General features: G+C 42.4%; 1 protein-coding gene across 8 annotated transcripts in view; it reads right to left on the bottom strand.

The window, feature by feature from the left end:
* The window catches only part of LOC110521689 (discoidin domain-containing receptor 2), a 52,591-nt gene extending 31,172 nt beyond the window's left edge, over positions 1 to 21,419 (bottom strand). For 3 of the 8 annotated variants that reach the window (XM_036968712.2, XM_021599463.3, XM_021599464.3), the window contains exon 1: positions 21,206 to 21,418. The gene's annotated coding sequence lies outside the window, so the exon portion shown is untranslated. Of the gene's footprint in view, positions 1 to 21,205 lie in introns of all 8 variants that reach the window. The other 5 variants (XM_090231869.1, XM_090231866.1, XM_021599462.3 and 2 more) reach the window with 4 other exon arrangements.
* Between the last annotated feature and the right edge of the window lie 839 nt (positions 21,420 to 22,258).

Raw genomic sequence — 22,258 nt, forward strand, 5'->3', positions numbered from 1 at the left:
ACCTTCTTGCGGGCCGGATGTGGCCCGCGGGCCTTGACTCTGACATATGTGGGGTACAGCCTCAGTGTTCACAGTAAACGTGCACTGGAAGTTGCACAGAATTTTCACAACGTTCAAGTTTGCGCTCAGCAGACCTGAAATTTACTCAGTCCCGAGAAAAATTAGAGGGAACATTGCTGCACAGAGCCCTGACCTCAACCCCATCGAACATCTTTGGAATGAATTGGAATGCCGACTGCGAGCCAGGCCTAATCGCCCAACATCAGTGCCTGACCTCACTAATGGTCTTGTGGCTGAATGGAAGCAAGTCCCCGCAGCAATGTTCCAACATCTAGTGGAAAGCCTTCCTAGAAGAGTGGAGGCTGTTATAGCAGCAAAGGGGGGACCAACTCCATATTAATGCCCATGATTTGGAATAAGATGTTCGATGAGCAGGTGTCCACATACTTTTGGTCATGTAGTGTGTTTGGATGTGTTGATCTGTTGATCTGTTGGTCTGCCAAGACAGACCTCTAATGACACCGGATATCACAGAACGACTTCGTCACCTCTACACAATTTCTAGAAACCAATAGACATTTATGATATCTGGATTTCCAGAATATAAGAAATATCGCTTTCATGCCGGTCGGTTAGCTTTCGGAGTATGATTTCTAAACCATCTATTCTCTCACAAATACAATAACGTCACTGTAACAGCGTTACAGTAATCAGCTAATCACAAAACACAACAGCTGTAAAACTGTACAAACTCTCTCAACAGCTCCCCTTTACAAACACCCATCAACCTCTGAATGGCCTCATTGTGCACTTATCATCATCATCATCTAGTTGGTTTCTCCTTCTGAAGAGCTCCAGTTCCTGTAGTATCAGATTACAGCCATATCACACTGAGACACTGGCCTACTTATATGGGTTAATGTACATGGGCTATACAGGAGCTAATGCTGATCTTAAACAGTAAATGAAACAGACAGCTGGTGGCTCGTGTCCTGTGTTAGGGAGGGAGAATCAGAGATGTGTTTACCATGTGGCCAGGGAGAGGAGCTCTCCTATGTAAAAGCCTGGCCGAAGAGTTAGAATGAAAAAAATATATATATGATTTTCCAAGGCTCTGTTCTGTGAAGATACTCTTAAAATCTGTCCTCTCTTTGCTTCCTTGAGGCACACACTGACCTGTATGTGATTGTGTAACAGAGGTTCAACGCATGCACACCTTTCTACCCCCTCCTCTCTCACTCTCAGTAACAGCTGTAGTCTCAATCCAGGTAGACATCGGAGTGGAGCGTAGGGCTGATGTCTTGACACACACAGGACACAGGGTTATGGACTGTCTCACATTTACCACTATGGAAAACTTCTACTCCTGGTGGAGGTCAGACAACATTATTCACCTGCCGGCCCTTCAGGGACCAACTAAAATTCTTCCAGCCACTAATAATAACTCCAACATTCTGCAGCTTTACCAGTAGAGACCCAAAATGCAGCATTTTTATAGGAGATACTTGTTGAATCTTCTGGTCTGAGGTAAATTCAGCTTTCTACTACTGTATAAACGTGACTCCGAGGTAAACTGTGTTTATTTGTCTTTCTTAGAAGGGCAGAAAGTAGGCCTAACGGTTTACCATCAGCCTCTAAAACCAAGTGCCCCAAAGCCAACAGTCCGCAGGAGGCCATCCAACACAAACATTGGGAGAGCAGAGAGGAGCCAGGGAGAACAGAGGAGTGAGAGAAGTTTGGTGGAGTTGCAGGGGGTGTCAGGGAAATAGAGGGAGACAGTAGGGCGACATAGGGGGAGTCAGGAAGAGAGGCAGATGTAGCAAAACAGCGTGAGGTACAAGAGGAGGCACAGGGCCCTCCTAGGCCTAAAAGGTGAGGGGCTGTAGTGGAGGCAGAGTTGACAGACAAGGCCTGTGTCCTGCCATACACTGTCCCTTACATTCCCCCTCTCACAGCCTGTGCTAGGAGTCTACTCTAGTGTGTGGTGTGTGTGTGTGTGTGTGTGTGTGTGTGTGTGTATGTATATATGTACACAGCCTGTGCTAGGAGACTACTCTAGTGTGTGGTGTGTGTGTGTGTGTATGTATATATGTACACTGCCTGCGCTAGGAGTCTACTCTAGTGTGTGGTGTGTGTGTGTGTGTGTGTGTGTGTGTGTGTGTGTGTACACAGCCTGCGCTAGGAGTCTACTCTACTGTGTGGTGTGTGTGTGTGTGTACACAGCCTGCGCTAGGAGTCTACTCTAGTGTGTGGTGTGTGTGTGTGTGTGTGTGTACACAGCCTGCGCTAGGAGTCTACTCTAGTGTGTGGTGTGTGTGTGTGTGTGTACACAGCCTGCGCTAGGAGTCTACTCTAGTGTGTGTGTGTGTGTGTGTGTGTGTGTGTGTGTGTGTGTGTGTGTGTGTGTGTGTGTGTGTGTGTGTGTGTGTGTGTACACAGCCTGCTCTATAGGGTTGCTGGGGCCTATTATAGGGCTAATTTTACCCAGGAGTGGGTTTCATACACTCCCATATCTGCTACAGTAATAGTAATCAACCTATAGATTTACAAAGTAGGGCCAGCTTTCAAAGCCTATAATGTCCACTGGGCTCTGGTTGGAGTTGAATGTACTATACTGTGCAAATAAGTTGTTAATTATACAGTTGACTTGTGATATATGCAGTGGCTTGAGTGTGCGCACTAAACTGGAGCATGCAGGGAATAGGGGTCAGGGCTAGGGGATAGGGATTGATATTGAACTAGACAACTGAATGGTCCCTCATTACTGCTGTCAAACACGTTAAAGTCAACGAGAGAGGATCAAAGTAAACGTTTGATTTTATTACTGTACTAAAAGCCTGAAGGGGAATTCAACCTTCTGTTCCACCCTGCCATACGCATTCAAATCAGATTAATCTGGGCGTCTTGGAGCACATCTGTCTGATCTATCTAAAGTCAAACACAGTCAACAGAAAACCTTATATCGACGTCAGCTCGGGTCAATGTCACCTTTAGAATAAACAACGTACGTCAGACGGCAGAGCACTTCTCAATGCTTTCACAATGGCTAACAAGGAAAATCAGCAGGCTTGACCCCGTGTAAGAGAAGTCAAACAAAGTTCTCACAGGGACTGTGTCTAATGCATCGAGACCCTGTAGTTTGGAGGACAAATCACTTGTGAGTGTGTGTGTGTGTGTGAGTGAGTGAGTGAGTGAGTGAGTGAGTGAGTGAGTGAGTGAGTGAGTGAGTGAGTGAGTGAGTAAGAGAGATTAAAATACTGTCAAATCCAGTCAAATCCAAACGGGATCCAAAAGGATAAGTACAGATATCACAATTTCTGTGATAAACGGTATAACCGTTGAAGAGAGAAAGGTGATACAATATTTATTGAGCTGTTAACAAGTTCTATCTGCACACAGTGCCCTGTCTTGTGTTCCCAGACCAAATACACCCTGTAACTGTCAAAAGGAAAGTGTTTTCCTCATATTTATTTCTACCACAGAAGAGTCTAGTGTCCCTTTTAAAATATGGACGTATTCCCCATCAATGGACTCCTTGTTGAAGTGACACATCTGGATAATTAAAGGGAGGTGAGACGTGGGAGTGTGTTCATACCTCCCTGTGGCTGGACCTGAGCAGGCTGGCTCATACCTACCACACACACACACACGCACACACGCACACGCGCACGCGCACACGCACACGCACACACACACACACACACACACACAACCTAATCTCTCTTCTCTACAAGTTGTTTCAGACTATTTTGTGCTGCTGTCTTCACTAATAAAAGCTCTTTATTAGTGTACTTGAAAGGTGTTTAAAAAAAGTAAATGTATTCAATCTGTTGGAACAAAGTGTAGAAGAAGCTCTATTTTGGTAGCCTCTGGTACATTCTAATGCCTTGATACCATCTGAAAAACATAGCGAAATGATTGAATACTTTTTCGAATTTACCTCCCAGATTTGAAAAATGTGTTGTATTGTGTAGAAAGACATTACTTGACAATTTAAATTACTGAAAATGTAGGAATTCAGTGGACCGTTGTTTTGGATATTTTCTAGGATATTTTCTAGGTCTAGGCCTATATGATAAAGACTATTTTCTATGTAAAATAACATTAAACATTTTTTAACATTTAACCTGTCTTCTCTTGAGATTAAAGTATGATTTGCAGTTCTACTGCAATATATGAATTGCCACAATGTTGTTTGTTCTTTAAATTATGTATTTCATCATTATCTTGACAAATAAATTAAAAGTTGTTTTTCCAGGTTTCTGTTTTTCCCAGTTCTTTCAGGTTTTCACTCTCAAACTAACTAAATTTGATGTTCTAATTCCACAACAATGCTTAAACCACATCAGGCGACCACTTTAGAGGTCTGGGAAAAATCTAAGAAATGTAAATGTTTGGGTGTTGTTACCCTTTATTTCAAGTGTACACCTAGCAAGAGGTTGTTGTTTAGCAGTTTTTGTGTAGTGCACATGTGATAGTAGAGTTTGCTAAATAAATACCCACTGGATTGATTCAAAGAATCATTAAATCAATCAAATCCTTCTGCCAGGCAGACGCGGCACCATAACGAATCAGTTGGACAGGCATTTGATTTCCACGGGACCTCCTGTGTGTGCACGCGCTTGCACGCATTTTTAAAATGGGTGTAATGGTAAAGACCATAGGCAGCTCATGAGTTTCATGTTTGGGGAAGCTTACAATGTATCCTACCATTTCTACCGATCTGCATGCCAGTTAAACATATTTACAGTGCCTTGCGAAAGTATTCGGCCCCCTTGAACTTTGCGACCTTTTGCCACATTTCAGGCTTCAAACATAAAGATAGAAAACGGTATTTTTTTGTGAAGAATCAACAACAAGTGGGACATAATCATGAAGTGGAACAACATTTATTGGATATTTCAAACTTTTTTAACAAATCAAAAACTGAAAAATTGGGCGTGCAAAATTATTCAGCCCCCTTAAGTTAATACTTTGTAGCGCCACCTTTTTCTGCGATTACAGCTGTAAGTCGCTTGGGGTATGTCTCTATCAGTTTTGCACATTGAGAGACTGACATTTTTTCCCATTCCTCCTTGCAAAACAGCTTGAGCTCAGTGAGGTTGGATGGAGAGCATTTGTGAACAGCAGTTTTCAGTTCTTTCCACAGATTCTCGATTGGATTCAGGTCTGGACTTTGACTTGGCCATTCTAACACCTGGATATGTTTATTTTTGAACCATTCCATTGTAGATTTTGCTTTATGTTTTGGATCATTGTCTTGTTGGAAGACAAATCTCCATCCCAGTCTCAGGTCTTTTGCAGACTCCATCAGGTTTTCTTCCAGAATGGTCCTGTATATGGCTCCATCCATCTTCCCATCAATTTTAACCATCTTCCCTGTCCCTGCTGAAGAAAAGCAGGCCCAAACCATGATGCTGTCACCACCATGTTTGACAGTGGGGATGGTGTGTTCAGCTGTGTTGCTTTTACGCCAAACATAACGTTTTTTACGTATTTCCGTTTTTAACGGACCTCTGAGACTATCACAGTGCAGGTGCATTTATACAGAGACTTGATTACACACAGGTGGATTATATTTATCATCATTAGTCATTTAGGTCAACATTGGATCATTCAGAGATCCTCACTGAACTTCTGGAGAGAGTTTGCTGCACTGAAAGTAAAGGGGCTGAATAATTTTGCACGCCCAATTTTTCAGTTTTTGATTTGTTAAAAAAGTTTGAAATATCCAATAAATGTCGTTCCACTTCATGATTGTGTCCCACTTGTTGTTGATTCTTCACAAAAAAATACAGTTTTATATCTTTATGTTTGAAGCCTGAAATGTGGAAAAAGGTCGCAAAGTTCAAGGGGGCCGAATACTTTCGCAAGGCACTGTATATATGCACATTTTCATGGATCAGTTTCATTTCAATAATGTCACCTGGTTAATGACGAAAATCTGAAGTAAAATGATAATAATCTAAAAGTAAAGATTCATCTACGACAAGAGCGCTAGCCATATGGACACATTGATACACTGATCCATTGGCAGCTAAAGAAAGGAGAGCATAGAACTCAGAGATATAGACCAATTCAGCAGAAGGCCTATAACTTCCATCATCAACTTAGTAAAATACATAGGCCTAATGGTGACAAAAAAAAAAAACAGTCAAAAATATCCTGTTGAAAATTCTGGTTCTTTCTATCACATTCATCCCTCTTTTCAGCCAGAAGAGGACTGGCCACCCCAGTCTTTTTCTGGCTGAGTTTTTCCTAGCCACCGTGCTTCTACACCTGCATTGCTTGCTGTTTGGGGTTTAAGGCTGGGTTTCTGTACAGCACTTTGAGATATCAGCTGATGTACGAAGGGCTATATAAATACATTCGATTTGATTTGATTTTCTCCAGCTGTCTGTCTCCTTTTCTATCTGTCTTGACTTGAGCTATTGCTAGTGAAGTTCAAATTGTATCAAATTCTGAGGGTCCAGCCGGAAGCTGTCGCTAACAAACTTGCAACATTGTATCAACCAACTGAGCCTATTCCGGGCCCTCAAAGTTTTCTGCGCCATTGAGCTCGGGACAGGAAGATTTTTTATGAGTTTCACTGGATATATGGGATCATTATATTTTGCTCTTTCACACCGAGGCTTGGTGATTATCGAGGCTGAAACTGTTCGAATACTCATACTAACCATACTATTTGTGATGTAAATTGAGTATGTAGTATGCCTATTTGTCAGACTATGGATATAGTTAGTATGCTAAAAGTTCCTAGATGTCGTGCTACATTCGCCAAAATTCAAAGTATACAAGCAGTGGACACTATTTGCTTTTAAGGCCCATAATGACATTTTCCAGAAAATGGGTGTGGCTTCACAACTTTTTCAGATTTGAAGAAAATGATGGAAAATATTAGTGATGGGCATTCCGGCTCTTTTCAGTGAGCCGGGTCGTTCGGCTCAGCTCACCATAAACAGCCGGCTCTTTTGGCTCCCAAACTGCTCTTTAAAAAAAACACGTTTTGTATTTTTTCAAGTTTTTTCAACAGTTTGCGATAGTTTGACTATGATTGGTGTTAAAACAATGCTTAAAATAATGCTCTACCTTAACCACAATGCATTGGTTTGTTATGAAAAAGAATGTTATTAATCATTTGCATTTAAAATATAACTTTTTCATGTATATCAGCAAAGTGCATACAAATGTAACAATTCAAAACGAATACAATCTGAACAAAATAATAATAGAATATTGCACCATATCCTCCAAATAGGATCGGACCTCCATTATGGCATCTGCTGAGGGATTCCTTCGTGCTGCATCCCCAGTTGCTCTCTTGTCAAACAGCATCCAAACAGCAGACGTTTGTGGTACTACTGCTGGTGCTTCTGCTCCATCTGATCCCTCTTCTTCCTGTTGCCCTGGTGCCTGAGCCAGCTGACTGCTGGGGCTGTCCCTCCCTTCTGCTGAGGTTATTCTTTGAAGAGCCTCATCAATCGCTCTGGCATCACTGAAGGCTAACTGCTTAAACCTGGGGTCAAATGCAGCGGTTTCTGATAGCACGTGATTATATTCCATTCTGTGGAACTTTCTGTTCATTGATGTATATAGGGTGTCCATCAATTCTGTCACATGTCCTGTGGTTAAATTTGCTTCTCTCTGGCGGCTGGCTGTGATTCGCTGCAGACCCTTACACAGGAGTATCATTATTGAGGCTGTCGCATAGCTGAAAAGAGAGAACAGTAACTTATTAGTTCAGGTTCATGTTTTGTCTACTGATACTACATTCTCATCTACTGCTCATATACATATATAATACTGGATTAAATAATGATGTATTAATAACTGCTTACTGTACCTCTCTCCACTGATCTCCACAGTGACCTGCTCGAAGGGTTCCAGGACTCTACACTCCTCCTCCACCACCTCCCATTCCTCTTGGGTCAGAGCATCAACAGGTGCATTGACAATGGCCAGGGTAGAGATGATGGCATCCTTCGACTCAAGAAACCGCTTCAGCATATAACATGTTGAATTCCACCTTGTAGTTCAGTCTTGTTTAGGCCTCAGCTCAAGCATCCCCATCTGGCGTTGTGTAGACTTTAGTTTTTCAGCACCTACTGTGCTCCTGTGGAAGTATTCCACAGCTGCTTTCACTTTGTCCACAGTGGGCTTCATCACCTTCAGAGCGTCTCTTACAACCAGGTTGATTGTGTGGGCAAGACATGGATGATGGGTCCATTTAAACATTTTCATGGCTTTGGTTATGTTAGCTGCATTGTCACTAACACAACAGACCACTTTTCCATATACTTGCCATTCTCTGGCCTCTCTCAACAGTTCCTCTGCCAAGTTCTCTGAGGTGTGTCTGTCGCTGAACTCAAAGCAGTCCAGAAGTTATTCTCCCTGGAAAGTTTTTTTTAATGATCTTATTTAGACAGGAGTAATTATATAATTTTGGCTAAACATCAATTTACTTTAGGGCAATCAAATCAAATCAAATGTTATTAGTCACATGCATCGAATACAACAGGACCTTACAGTGAAATGCTTATTTACAAGCCCCTAACCGACAGAGCAGTTTAAAAAAATACGGATAAGAATAAGAGATAAAAGTAACAAGTAATTAAAGAGCAGCACTAAAAAATAATAATATATACAGGGGGGTGCCGGTACAGAGTCAATGTGCGGGGGCACCAGTTAGTTAAGGTAGTATGTACATGTAGGTAGAGTTAATTAAAGTGACTATGGATAGATGACAGCAGAGAGTTGCAGTGGTGTGGAGAGGGGAGGGGGGCAATGCGATAGTCTGGGTAGCTTGTAGACTAGATGTTAAGGACTCTTATGGCTTCTGGGTAGAAGCTGTTTAGAAGCCTCTTGGACCTAGACTTGGCGCTCCGGTACTCCTTGCCGTGTGGTAGCAGAAAGAACAGTCTATGACTAGGGTGGCTGGAGTCTTTGACAATTTTTAGGGCCTTCCTCTGACATCGCCTGGTACAGAGATTCTGGATGGCAGGAAACATGGCCCCAGTGATGTACTGGGCCATTCGCACTATCCTCTGGAGTGCCTTGCGGTCGGAGGCCGAGCAGTTGCCATACCAGGCAGTGAATTTACCAGTCAGGATGCTCTCAATGCTGCAGCTGTGGAACCTTTTGAGGATCTGGGGACCCACGTCAAAACCTTTCAGTCTCCTGAGGGGGAATAGGTTTTTTCATGCCAGCTTCACAACTGTCATGGTGTTCTTGGACCATGTTAGTTTGTTGGTGATGTGGACACCAAGGAGCTTGAAGCTATCAACCTGCTCCACTGCAGCCCCGTCGATGAGAATGGGGGCATGCTCAGTCCTCTTTTTCCTGTAGTCCACAATCATCTCCTTCATCTTGATCACAATGAGGGAGAGGTTGTTGTCCTGGCACCACACGGCCAGGTCTCTGACCTCCTACCTATAGGCTGTCTCATCGGCAAATTTAATGATGGTGTTGGAGTCATGCCTGGCCGTGCAGTCATGAGTGAACAGGGAGTACAGGAGGGGGGTGAGACCGCACCCCTGAGGGGCCGCTGTGTTGAGGATCAGCGTGGCAGATGTGTTGTTACCTACCCTTACCACCTGGGGGCGGCCTGTCAGGAAGTCCAGGATCCAGTTGCAGAGAGAGGTGTTTAGTCCCAGGGTCCTTAGCTTATTGATGAGCTTTGAGGGCACTATGGTGTTGAACGCTGAGCTGTAGTCAATGAACAGCATTCTCACATAGGTGTTCCTTTTGACCAGGTGGGAAAGGGCAGTGTGGAGTGCAATAGAGACTGCATCATCTGTGGATCTGTTAGGGCAGTATGCAAATTGGAGTGAGTCTAGGGTTTCTGGGATGATGGTGTTAATGTGAGCCATGACCAGCCTTTCAAAGAACTTCATGGCTACAGATGTGAGTGCTACGGGTCGGTAGTCATTTAGGCAGGTTACCTTAGGGTTCTTGGCACAGGCACTATGGTGGTCTGCTTAAAACATGTTGGTATTACAGACTCGGACAGGGAGAGGTTGAAAATGTCAGTGAAGACACTTGCTAGTTGGTCGGCGCATGCTCGCAGTACACGTCCTGGTAATCTGTCTGGCCCTGCGGCCTTGTGAATGTTGACCTTTCTAAAGGTCTTACTCACTTACTCAATCCAGCATCCTAACAGTGCACTACACCCACCAACTTTCCTTTCCAATTAGCAAAAGGCTGAACCCAGAGATCTGTATATAATGACGAGATGCTCATGTCTCAACCCTAACAGTGGTAGTCTTTGTCCCAAAGGCAGAAAGGCAGGCGAAAAGTTTAGGTCTGGACATTATTCCCATAGAAACACATTGGGCTTTTACTGGACAGATTTTGGCGAGAGTGAGCCATTTCGCTTTGCCTCTTCCTCTCTGTTGAAACTACACTGAACAAAAATATAAATGCAACATGTAAAGTGCTGATCCCATGTTTCATGAGCTGAAATAAAAGACTCAAAAATCACAAAAAGCTTATCTCGCTCAAATTTTGTGTCCAATTTGTTTACATCCCTGTTAGTGAGCATGTTATCCTTTGTCAAGATAATCCATCCACCTGACAGGTGTGGCATAAAAATGAGCTGATTAAACAGCACGGTCATTACACAGGTGTACGTTGTGCTGGGGACACTTAAAGGCCACTCTAAAATGTGTAGTTTTGACACACAACTAATTGCCACAGGTGTCTCAAGTTGAGGGAGCATGCAATTGACATGCTGACTGCAGGAATGTCCACCAGACTGCAGGAATGTTAATTTGTCTATCATAAGCCACCTTCAATGTTTTTTTAGAGAATTTGACAGTACATCCAACCGGCCTCACAACCACAGACCACGTGTAACCAAGCCAGTCCAGGACCTCCACATCCGGTTACTTCCCCCGTGGGGTCGTCAGAGGAGGGGAGGGGTGCTGCGGAGTATTTCTGTCTGCAATAAAACCCTTTTGTTTGGAAAAACACATTTTGATTGGCTGGGCCTCGCTCCTAAGTTGGTGGGCCTTTGCCCTCCCAGTCCCATCCATGGCTGTGCCCCTGCCCAGTCATGTGAAATCCATAGATTAGGGCCTAATACATTTATTTCAATTGACTGATTTCCTTATATGAACTGTAAGTCAGCAAAATCATTGAAATTGTTGCATGTGGCATTTATATTTTTGTTCAGTATATATCACCCGAGAAAGCATGCGAGCGAAACAGCGCCCCTCTGTTTGTAGCCCATGTATCTGATGCTGTCTGGACAGAAATAGTATGACAGGGTCCAGACAGTATCATATACATGATCTACACATACTGAGACAGGGGGGCGCTGTTTTGCTCGCTCGGATGGTTTAACTGAGATTGACACATCCTGATCAAATAAATTATAAATATTTTACTTGGACGGGCAAGGAGGCACGGTAGGGCGGGCCAGGCCCCCTAAGGCTCGCCCATAATGCTGGCCGTGAATCGTTTTTCCAAAGGCGGGAAGGCAGGTGACAAGCTTCGATCCCAAATAATCCCATAGAAACGCATTGGAGTTATTATGGACAGATTTTGGCAAGATTAAAACCTCTCGCTTCGCCTCTTCCTCTCTGCTGCGTTTCCCTGTCAGGGCTTGTTTTGTGACTGACAGGCGCCTGCCCTATCAATAGATCGCTAGAAGATGCATATCGTTTATTCTAACGGACAAGGGCTTGACAGACTGACTAATAGAAACTTTTAAATGAAAAATTGCCCAGTTAATATTAAGTGGAAAAAGTAGTCGGCTGAAAAGGAGCCTGGATAAGTAGAAATAAAGTGTCTTTCTTGTTAGTCTGCTTTTCATTTAATTTCTGACAGTATTGCATTAACGTAGAGGTACTATTTTGATAGCCACATAGTTCAAATTATTGTAGTAGCTTAGTCTACTGTTCATAGATCAGAAGTTTGTGTGTATGTGTGCGTGTTTGATACCGAGCTCATCCAAGTTTATTGTATTAATTTATAGTCTGCTGTTCCTGAATCATAAAACTAGAGCATTGCTTCAGGTGCTGGGAAAATGTCTGTTCTCCAAAACTATTGGGTCCCCCCAGGCTCAGAACAGGAAGTGGCCAAGGACAGAAACTCCCATCAGAAAACCAGACTTCCTGAGGCTGGAATTGTGATCTCTTTATTCAGCTTCAGCTGGCGTGCGTGAGTGCGTGTGTGTTTAACCACATACCTCTCTCCAGGGGAGGAAAATACTAGAGAAATTTGTAACAAAAACACATTGTAGCCCCTAACCAGGTTATCCTACATTCTCACATTGCAAAAGCAAACTGGATAGGGGTGTTGTGCTGTTGAATAGGGATTTTGGGGGATGTGCAGAAACAGATGTGCAGACTTACTCTCTTTCCTCTCATGGTCACACAGAGGGGTGATGGTCCTTGCACCCTGGGAGAGCCGGTAGAGTCAACACACAGCCCATCCCCACCCCTGGTCCCCTGCCCTGGCTGGTTCTACTGTCAACATCACTTGCATGCTACTGTGTGCCATGAGCGAGAGGACTGGAGAGAGGAGGACTGGAGAGAGGAGGACTGGAGAGAGGAGGACTGGAGAGATGATAAGAGTCTGAAATGTTTGCATCTCTCTCTGTGTGTGTATGTGTGTGTGTATATACAGTATGTGTGTGTAGGATCAGCCTTCCCTCAGCCCCTGACTGTTTAGTGAGCCAGGCAGGCTAGTTAGCTTTAATAGTGGCCATTACAGTGAAGTAAAGATGTGCAGGCCAATGATAGCAGCCTTAAATCACCTGTCAGCCTTGATTAAAGGGGCATCCATACCCCTTACCCACAACCTGCTCTGAAACACACAACCTGCCACTTACACACAACCTGCCACTTACACACATACACACAACCGGCTCTAAAACACACAACCTGATCTGAAACAAAGAACCTGCTCTGAAACACACAACCTGCCACTAAACACAACCTGCTCTGAAACACACAACCTGTCACTACACATAACCTGCTCTGAAACACACATCCCACTCTGAAACAGTCAACCCCTAGGATGGGAGGTGCTGTTTTTTTTTTTAGTTATACATGATCCAGGAGAAGGCTGCATTAATAAACAAAGAATAATATAAACTGTGACACAATCGTTTCCCCTTCGGCACCCCTCTCTTCTTCTTGTATTCAGGATGTGCGCGGACCAAATATTTATATACAGTAACTAAATGTAGCATGAACTACCTAACCTATACTGTGATGTACAGTTGAAGTCGGAAGTTTAAATACACTTAGGTTGGAGTCATTAAAACTCGTTTTTTAACCACTCCACAAATGTCTTGTTAAACTATAGTTTTGGCAAGTCTGTTAGGATATCTACTTTGTGCATGACACAAGTAATTTTTCCAACAATTGTTTACAGACAGATTATTTCACTTATAATTCATTGTATCACAATTCCAGTGGGTCAGAAGGTTACATACACTTACAGTAGTTGACTGTTCCTTTAAACAGCTTGGAAAATTCCTGAAAACGATGTCATGGCTTTAGAAGCTTCTGATAGGCTAATTGACATCATGTGAGTCAATTGGAGGGCTACCTGTGGATGTATTTCAAGGCCTACCTTCAAACTCAGTGCTTATTTGCTTGACATCATTGAAAAATCAAAAGAAATCAGCCAAGACCTCAGAAAAAGAATTGTAGACCTCCACACGTCTGGTTCATCCTTGGGAACAATTTCCAAATGCCGGAAGGTACCACGTTCATCTGTATGTGTCACATGTGCCACTGAAACAGACTATTAGACAGAGAAGAGAGAAAGAAGATAGTTTATCTGAAAGCTATAATTAACTCCCAACTTCAGTCAGTGTGGGCCAAGACCGTGACAATCTGGTAGTGATTAGTGGGCTATTAAATTCAAACTTTTATTAATTCAAGGGTATGATTAGGAAAGAAATGTTATACTTACACCAAGGCTTCCAACCAGGGAAGAGGGGGGTAGAGGCATAATGAATAAATATATAAAAAAGGGGATTAAATAATGTTATTTGATAGACTTCAATTCTATCTGCTAATTTCATAGTTGATCTATTCCAACCCCCCCCCCCCCCCCAAAAAAAACACGCTATGGCTGCTTACATTCCTGTACAACGAAAGACTTGCCCGCTGATAGACAGGCATATTAACACTGCAAAGCAATGCAGAGAGCATTTTATTGGTTCTGCAGACATTAGCTGGGACTGTGTGTGTGTAACCCAATGCTAGCCTAGCTTCTATGACCAGCCACAGGTGCTGCTGACTACCGCCTCTCTAGTTTTCGAACCACTAGGCTACCTGCCGCCCCAGGTAGCCTTTCTATCCAAAGCCAGATGTAAACAATAGGCGAGCACAAACACACCCACAGCCCTTCTCTCCCTGGTCATTAGAGGAATGTTAATGTGTGACATCTGGAAGCGAGGTGAAGGGAAGACTATAAACATTCATGGGCGGGCCACAGGTGCTACTTAGGGTGATAATGTTAAAGGGGTAGTTCACCCAAATGACTAAATGACACATTGGTTTCCTTACCCTGTAAGCAGTCTATGGACAAAGTATGAAAGCAATCCATGCCTTGGTTTAGTTTCCCTTGCACTGTTTCCACATGTTAACATTCTAAGAAATCCACTTCAAGTCATGGGACCGATATTAGCAATTTTCTCACATACTTCTTGCGCATCATGATGCAATCTAAACCAACAACACAATTGTAGGGTTCTGTGAGAGACACTCAAATACACACTTGTGCACACACTCCCGGTTGGTGTCCCTCCCAGCCCCATATACTAGTGACCCTCTCTCTGACTAGTAAGAATATCTGGACTCTATTCACTGTTAATGATACCCAGCTGGGTTAAATGAGACCTGAGAGAGACAGAGGGGAGATAGAGATAGAGGGAGAGTAGAGTGAGAAAGACAAAGTAAGAGAGAAAGGGGCGAGATAAATACATATTTTAACTGATTCTAAGGCCCTAACCCTCAGTTTTGGATGTTAAATGTGGAAACTCAATTATCAGATCCAAGAAGTCCTTTTCCATTTCCTCCCATGGTGTTTAAATCATGTCAGAGCCCAAGACCTGCTCCATTCTCACTGTCTTTCCCCTTCCATCTCAACTCTATACTACTAAACTAAATACGTTAATATCGATACTACCAATTAAAATCCAACTACTGCTACTTCAATAAATTACACAATTACTACTTGTAAATGTAACACGACCACTAGGCTTGGGCGATAAAATGTATACCGTATACTGGGGTATTTCTAAAACAGATGATTTGCAATACTGTAAATAAAATCCAAACCATACGCCACTGCTTATAAGTTCAGTAAAACTAATACATCTAAGATGTGTCAAATAAATGATATCCAGCTCAGGGCTCCAGCTATGCATTTGCTTCGCTAACTTGCTAGCTAAATGTCAATAATCAAGCTTCTTGGTCACAACATAGACATAGATCCCTGTAGAGTAAAATGTTTTGTGCGTCCCAAAAAAAGAGAAAAAATAGTGCCGCGGGTGCACTTCCGGTAATACTGTATACCTGGTATGGAACAGAAATGGTATGAAAATCTGTGTACCTCCCAACCCTAACTACTATTACTGCTGCTTGCAAATATTGCCATTTCTACTACCATCACAATTACTGTACTATTACAGAGTAGTTTCAAGCTTCCAATAAATACATCTATCCAAAGACATTCCTGAACACAGAACACTTAGACAGTTTGAATGATTCTGTTTTCTTGGACCCTGAATATCATACAAAATCATACTACTTATTCGGATACACAACATGTTATTATTAAGTACTAGGCACGAGAAGGAGCAAAAGAGAGGGAGAGAGACAGCTGAGAGAGAAATAAAATGTTCTTGTTGTTTTCAGGTTCTTGCCAATCCATCCATCTGTGTGAGGCGTTAAGAGACCAGCTCCCTTTCTTCCCTCTTTCTCTTTCTTCTCCCCATTTAATCACTGCATATTCCCACTTAAAGAAAAGTAGTTATCTTTATTCATGTCTTTATTCACTCTGTTCTCATCTGAACCAGGAAGAGACCACTTCAGCCCAGTTTTCTCAGAATTGATCACGAATCAGAAAAGATGTTTAGGTGGTTGTAATATTTCTTTACACTGGTACTTAGAGTAGGACGAGACTGACTGTGACTGTGCATACTAACCATCAGTTCAGTTGTCCTATAAGAATCACAATAGTACATCAAAATGAAGTACTAGTTAGCCGCCGAAAATATAAGTTTTGTTAGGTTTCGTTTAGTACAGTATTAATTTGTGGATGTCCATCATCCATTTCATATAAGATATGTTCTGAATTACAATTCATACGATATATTATGAATTGCAATATGTTACAAATTGCAATCCGTACAATATGTTATGAATTTGCAAAACATATGATATCTAAAAAATTCAAATGTGTTGTGGCAAAAGTTAGCTAGGAGGCTAACGTTAGCTAGGAGGCTAACGTTAGCTAGGAGGCTAACGTTAGCTAGGAGGCTAACGTTAGCTAGGAGGCTAACGTTAGCTAGGAGGCTAACGTTAGCTAGGAGGCTAACGTTAGCTAGGAGGCTAACGTTAGCTAGGAGGCTAACGTTAGCTAGGAGGCTAACGTTGGCTAGGGTTAGGGTTAAGCATAAGGTTTAAGGGTTAAGGTTACCTAACCTCCAAAGTAGTTGCAAAGTAGCTAAAAAGTAGTAAGTAGTTGCTAATTAGCTAAAATGCAGAAGTTGTCCGTGATGAGATTCGAACACGCACAGCATAAAGAGCCCAGTTTAAGGAGTGGAATGGCCTATCACCTGTCAGACAGCACAAGAGAAGCTCCTCAAAAAAGCTGGTACTGAAGTAAAACATGCTTTTTTAAGCCCAGTCATTGCACAACAAATAACAATTCTAAATGCAATCATGTGTTAAAAACTTTGACGGCCATGATTAAAAAGAGCTACTATTTTTATTTCTCAATCTCAACTCCTAATTAAAGCACGCCTCCCATTCGTCATTCGACTGCATACACTATAGCCTAGTCAACGGTTGGCGGGCGATCAGCGAGTCACCCACCACTTTACAATGTGAGCTTGCAGTATAATTGTTTGAAACCCAAATGTTTTACTTTACTTCAAATAATGAGGACGGTCTAACCTTACTTTGAAATAGCCTAGCCAAAATCCAACCATAGCAATTATTTTATAAAGACTTCCTCATGCCATTAACCAGCATTTCTCTCCTGTTCTATTGGTTTTCGTGAACTTTCTTTCGCTGTCCAGAAGCCAAATGCGCACACAGTCCTAGTCATATTAGCAACCCATCATCATTGTTGCTATTAGATTCCCCCTCTTTCTAAGTTTCTAACTGAGATTTTAATCTCTGTCGCATACGGAACCGCTCACATTAGGTGGGCTGTTCAGAAGTGTTTTCCCTCAAACTGCATTTTGGCAAATGTTAGATAATGCCGTTTTATTACCTGCTTTTACAGCAGTTGCATTTTCAATAATCACCTTTTGACTGTAAGACATTTACCTTAAGTTCTTAATTAAAAATGTCAGTTTGTTGTCTGCATGCATAGTATTTTCTTTGGTCAAGTCATTTTACTGTTTGGAAAAAAATGAACTGTGTGTTGAATGGTTAATGAGGGTTGGTTAGTCAGCAACAAAATAGACAGAAATTTGCACCCCTAACTACTATACATCAAAATAGTTCACTAACACCATTTCTCTAACTTAACATTTCTGTCAACTGGTATTACTGGGAACCTTATCTCTATGCCGTGTGGAAAGAAGGGCTGTCGGTTAGGGCAGGGTTTGAGTTCAAGCACATGATAAGTAAATCTGGTGTTTCTGAGTCTCTGGGTCTCTGGGTCTGAGTCTCTGGGTCTGAGTATGTCTCTCTCGGTTTGTCTGTGTGTCTGTGTCCGTCTCTGTGTCTGTCTCTCGGTCTGTGTCTCTGTGCCTCGGTCTGTCTCTCGGTCCCTGTGTGTCTCTGTCTGTCGGTCCCAGTGTGTCTGTGGCGTGGCCTCTGTCTGTCTGTCTGTCTGTGTATATCTGTGTGTGTCTGTCTGTGCGTCTCTGTGCCTGTGTCTCTGTGCCTGTGTGTGTGTGTGTGTGTCTCTCTGTGCCTGTGTCTCTGTGCCTGTGTGGGTGTGTCTCTCTGTGCCTGTGTCTCTGTGCCTGTGTGGGTGTGTGTCTGTCTGTGTCTCTCTCTGTCTGTGTGTGTCTCTCTGTCTCTCTCTGTGTCTCTGTCTCTCTGACTCTCTGTGTCTCTCTCTGTCTCTCTCTGTCTGCCTGTCTCTATGCCTGTCCGTCCGCGTCTCTGCCTGTCCGTCTGCGTCTCTGCGTCTGTCTCTCTGCGTCTTTGCTTCTGCCTTTCTGTCTGCGTCTCGGCGTCTGTCTGGGCGCCCGTCTCTGCTTCTGTCTGGGCGCCCGTCTGCGTCTCGGCGTCTCTGTCTAGATTTCACCCCATGGTTTTCCTATTTTTCTATAGCATGATCACTTTTCCATTAGAGATTCCCTGAATTTCGGTTTACTATATGTCTGACTGTTGGACCTTCGGTCTTGATATTCATTCTCACAATGTTAACACAGAAACTGCTATGTAAGCCATACTGAGGCGGTTCAAGGGGCCACAGAAGTACCTGCTGTGTGTGTGTTCACTGGGCCACAGAAGTACCTGCTGTGTGTGTTCACTGGGCCGTTGAAATACCTGCGGTGCATTACTCTGATAAGTTAAAGCACATGTTGAGAGCTGGAAGAGAGAGGTCAGGCTGGCTATTTCCGGCAGTGAGGTCATGAACCCGGCTCAACACACACTCTTCCATACCCACACACACACTGCCTGGAATGGCTAAGTGGGTCACACCACATGCTCCCCCACCTTGACCTCTCTAGAACAACTGTCCTTTATGACTCTGGGGGCGTTTCCACCAACCTGTGGCTCAGATGGCTCAGCCAGTTAGAGCCTGCATGAGTCTGTGTCTATATATAACTGCTTGGGATAAAAATGTCTCCTGCTAAGTGACTGTATTATTATTACAAACCCCATATAAAAATGGTAGAATTTAGCCTCTGTGTGGATGTCACCCACATAACACAGGGCACCTGCATACCTCATACATACCGTCTACATACTACCTCCATAACACCCACGAACACCTACATACCGCCTGCATGACAAGAGGACAAAGACTGACACACAAATATGATTGGTGTGCTCTTTACAGGCTAGGAGGTCAAAGTTTGTCCATGAGGAAATCTTTGAGACCATAGCATTATACTGTACATGCCTTAGTCTAAATGACAATACATAATATATCGTAGTATGATAATACCAAGCCAAAATAACATGTCAGGGACAGGACTCAAGTGGTGAAAAGTTGCTAAACTTTTCCTAAACATAGTGAATGACCACCCACCAAAACAAAGCAGAACAAATTCTCTGGGCTTTGAAGTGGCAGCACGAAAGTGAAAAAGCCTCAAGCAATTTCTACATTAGTTTCACTGCTGCTCCACCAGCCAAAACAAAGACCTTCAATATCCTATCAGCTGGGAAGCACAACATTATTTTGCTGAACAAATTTTCTAAGAATTTTCAATGTCACAGATATATCTAGGATATGTGAGGCTATATTCTCCATTGACTAATACGTAGTAAAAAACTGACGTAACCACCAAGCAAATGTTTAACTTCCTGTAATGTATGGCATAACTGATAAGTGGCAGTCGGTGCCATTTAAGATGAGGACAATTATGTTTTATGAGTATGGTCTTATTTGTACTACAGCATACTGGATGACTGTCATTCATATTCCATTCACCCAGTTCAATTCAATAGGTTAAGGCTACAATATGATACTGACATTTTCCCTGTACTCATCATGAGGTTGCTACAACCTAGCCTATGAATGAAAGACTACAACGTAGGTGCACAGGTCGAGAGAAGAATTTGACAGAGAGTGACACATTCAATACTGCCTTGCAAACTCTTGCCTGCATCTAACTAATCTAGGGCGTAGTCATTAGTCCAACAATTCCAAACGAGAGTTTCTATTGGACAAATTTAGGTATTTGTATTCGTTCCGTTTAAGAAACGTTTTTCCTACAGAATCACGGGAATGAATACACTCCTGATCCCACGCAAACAGTTCCCTTTCGTAGCCAATTACAAACAGCTCATTGTAAAAAAAACTCCCCAAAAACTGCTTGTTGTATTCCTTCTCGCATCTACGCGCTCTCCTCCTCTCACCTTTTCCCTTCGCTTGTGGACTTCAATGCACTATACATCAGCTGTCTGTGACCAGGCGAAAAAACCTCTCCAAGACAAACCTTCATATCATAACCGCTACACACAGCGTACATCGTTGTCACCATATTAGCTAAAGTAACATCATAGTCAACATAGCTAATATACTAGGCTAAACTAGCTAGCTGCATTTTCTAGCTAAGTGAAAAAAAAAAAAAAAATCAGATTTTTAAAAAACCCTTATTTGTTCAAAACTGTTCAACTATTTTCTCTCTGAGTCAACTACTCACCACATTTTATGCACTGCGGTGCTAGCTAGCTGTAGCTTATGCTTCCAGTACAATAGTCATTCTCTGATCCTTTGATTGGGTGGACAACATATCAGTTCATGCTGCAATTGCTCTGATAAGTTGAAGGACGTCCTCCGGAAGCTGTCATTATTACGTGTAAGTCTATGAAAAGGGGTGCGAACCATGAGCCTCCTAGGTTTTGTATTTAAGTCAACATTGAGTAATTTTTTTAATGCCATCACATTCTGTGATAAGTGCAAATAGTCTACATTAAAACCCAAGCAAATGCACAATCATTTTCAAATTCAAACAAGAGCAACAGTATTATGCAGTATGTTTGTAATGGCATTTGCGTAGCAGCTGGATTGCAGCAGTGCTTTCACAGTGAAGCGTGGATATGCGAAAGGCTGCATCATGTCTCTCTGCTATCATCTATTCTAGTCTGCCATGCAAACAGCAACGCTCTCTCTTTCTCTCTTGCAAATGGGACATGGGTTCAAAACTACACTAAAAACACAGACACCTAGACTAATGTGAGGTACTGACACAATTCTACAGAAAATAGAAGCATATATCTAGCTTCAAGTGAAACCCAATCCATTTACCATCGAAACACACGGAGAAGAAAGTCATATTTGATTATTTTTTTTAGAGAGAAAAAGGACAATTGAAACGTACTTTTAAAGAGTTTATCCTTTCAAAACATTTGTTCCGAGGAGGCGGTGGAGTATTCCTGTGAGTGTCCGTGTCCCCAGTTCAGTCTGTTAGAATCCAAGCCTGCCTATTCTCTCTGTTCACTCTCGCTCAGCTCAGGTCCCTCTCACATACAATGGACTGATGCAAGACACCCCTGGAAAAAAAGGGAGCTCGGAGGAGGGAGAGAGAGAGAGAAAAAAAACATCACATTCTGAGGATTCTTGGGGGCATGCCAAAATCCCAGAATTCCTCATGCTATACATATGGTTTCAATTAAGTCAAACCCCAGTACCCAATCAGAATGCTTTTTTCTCCTTGAGGAGAACTCTTTCTTTTGATAGCCTGATGGAGTAATCAAACTACTAACTCATGGTAGCTAAATTCATGAAGCACAGGACATTTTAATTCAATGTTGCCTATGGTTGTTGTGTGGAAGAAATTACATTCGATTCTGTTGACAAATAATGTCAACAAAATAAAACATTGAATAACTTCAATTCAACACTGGAAAAAACATTTGATAGGGTTCCATTTTACAATACAAAAAAACCCATTTATTTTCACCATAGTAATGACATTGACAATACACTGTTAGTACACTTACAACTGTTGTACTGGAATTAGTTTTATTTACATTATTTAGAATTGCAAGCCAGACAACAGTACTATTACTATGATAATAACTTATAATAATAATAATTCACTTTTAGCCCATAGATACATTATACTCAGTTGATAGAAAGAGATCCACCTTAGTGAAGAGTTAGGAGACAGTCACCTCCTGATGACATCATCACGGACAGTGTTCCATTTCTGATGTAGACTAAAACTTTTGGCCAGACTCAGGAAATAAAAGGCATAGTGAGGATCATAATTATCACAGGGTGGAATTCCCCTTTAAAGGTTTCATTTCCTTCATTGTGGAAAAGCATGGTGGCTTAATGAAGAAAGCACACACACTACAGTAGTCCAGCCTGCTAAACCTCTATCTATGCACATGGTCATGTTTCATATCTGCCTGAAGGAATATAGCTG

The sequence above is a fragment of the Oncorhynchus mykiss genome, chromosome 4, assembly GCF_057628025.1.
Source record: "Oncorhynchus mykiss isolate SJ-2025 chromosome 4, ASM5762802v1, whole genome shotgun sequence".
Classification (NCBI taxonomy): Eukaryota; Metazoa; Chordata; class Actinopteri; order Salmoniformes; family Salmonidae; genus Oncorhynchus; species Oncorhynchus mykiss.